At 36.1% G+C, this 2194-nt stretch overlaps 1 non-coding gene across 1 annotated transcript; it reads left to right on the top strand.

The window, feature by feature from the left end:
- On the top strand, positions 770-841 carry TRNAC-GCA. Its single transcript has one exon. It is a non-coding gene; the product is annotated as a tRNA-Cys (tRNA).

Raw genomic sequence — 2194 nt, forward strand, 5'->3', positions numbered from 1 at the left:
GCCTCCACCTCGAGCTTATGAATTGAACCCCAAGTTTTGATTCAAGCTTATGATTATGATCTTGGGGCGGTAAAAATTCTTGCGAGCCAAAAATTAGATAAAATCTTATGCACTTTTTGGCTCTCGACCGAGGAGTGTCGCCTTGCCTAGACGGCCTTGAAAATTTCAAAATATAAGGCTCACCTACCTCTTCCTTGGACTCCTTTTTATGCTCGTAAGGATCCACTCCCTTTTCACCATCCGAACATAATGTAGAGAAGTGTTTGGAATGAGGTCCAACGCGCTCAAATACATGAACTTCATGATTTTGGGGGGTTTACATATACTCATAATTGTTGTTATAATTAAAATTGAGAAGGATTTTTTGATTGAAAAAATCCATACTGATTAGTTATATATCAAGTTGTATTTTCTTATGTCATTAGGAAAACAAAATTTGGAGATTCAAATCCAAGAATCATTCATGCATTCTAAGTCAATAGTTAATGGTTCCGATTTTCATAAATTTGAATTTTGGATTTTGCGACTGAAAATCCACATTTGATTTTTCAATAGAAAGGTAAGAGAAAGCTTTGAACATTATGAATTTGGAGATAGACTCAATCGAAATTGAAAGGATGAATCAAACCCAATCAAAAGGGAAGAAGGATTAGGATTTCTTTGACTTTTAGGAAAAATTAAGGAAAACAGAACTCAAGGTGCAAGTACAATAAAAAAGCAGTTCAGTAATCCGGGAAAGTTTTCATCTATTTTGTATTTGTAGCATTTTGGCGACATGGCCGAGTGGTAAGGCAGAGGACTGCAAATCCTTTTTTCCCCAGTTCAAATCCGGGTGTCGCCTGATCAACAAAAAACTCGAAATCTCTTCTTTTCTTCTGTTCTGTTGATATAACCCGCCGAATGATTCCCCAGCAGAAGCAGAGAAAGCAGACTGTTGATACTTGTTTGATTCTAAACATCTGGTCTGGGGGTTTTTCTAAAAAATTGTAAATATCCTTGCATTGCATATTTAGGCTTCAAGGAAATATTCGAATGCTAGAGGGGCTATCAAGACTTCGCAATTACCTTCTACTACAAATCAAAATTTTCTATTATTAATGCATTGTATAATGACTGGACCTTGAATTAGATTGGAGAGCCCGATAGGAAATCTAAATAGTTGTGGAAGGGGGCGGAAGATACTTTATTATATACGAGGAACTCACGAAAATCTCTGAGTGCTCAAGCATCCAATCAATTGAAATGAGGGTCAACAAAAAAAGAATAGGACCTATTATTCCTACATGTTCCATTAGTAACATTCCCTTGAGATGTTACTGCAGATTTTGCTTGTGTTTAATCTTTCCCGATTAGAAATCATATAGGAATTTCTTATAAAATGAGCGAATTTATTGGATTGGTTTATTAATAGTCTTCGTTCTTTTTGACTCTGCGCCATTGATTCCACTATTATTAGTGAGGAATAATGGAACAATTCCTTTATATTTATAGAGATAGGGGACATAATTCATATGGATATAGTAAGTCTTGCTTGGGCTGCTTTAATGGTAGTCTTTACTTTTTCCCTTTCACTCGTAGTGTGGGGAAGAAGTGGACTCTAGGGGTCCTACTAATTGAGTTAAGGAAGCAAACTGTATCAATATCAATTGCTTTCTAGATCGTTCTGCAACACGTTTTGAACAAAATAAAAATATCTTCATTTTGAAATTCCATTGGACTCGACTGGAGTAATGTATTATAGGAATCATCCTCTTTCAATCAAAGAGCTATTTCAACGATTCCCATGTTTGTAGTTCGAAAGGAAGAGGATCCCAGGAAATTTATTCGAACCTAATTCTTCCGAAATTTTCTATTCCAATCAACGGCCTCTTACCAGGTGATACTGAGGAGGGCCGGACCCCTTTTTTATTTGTTTCTCTCTTTACTGTTCAAAGAAGAGGTGGTTTTGTTAAGTGTATACGCACTTTGTATGAGAAAGAAAGGATATAAACATAGTGGTTGTCTAACGAGATACTATGCAGAATAAGATCTTCAGGTGAGTCACATATTGCGCATTTACCGCTTTCGAATTTTTGAAATTGGATTTATGCTTTATCGACTTATTTCATATCATGGTTCAGGCGTTAAAAATCGGTGAGGTTTACTCTTCCTTTTCGATACCCGTGGAACTACTGTCAATGGTTTACTCAATTAC

The sequence above is a fragment of the Nicotiana attenuata genome, chromosome 8 (assembly GCF_001879085.1).
Source record: "Nicotiana attenuata strain UT chromosome 8, NIATTr2, whole genome shotgun sequence".
NCBI classification, from domain to species: domain Eukaryota; kingdom Viridiplantae; phylum Streptophyta; class Magnoliopsida; order Solanales; family Solanaceae; genus Nicotiana; species Nicotiana attenuata.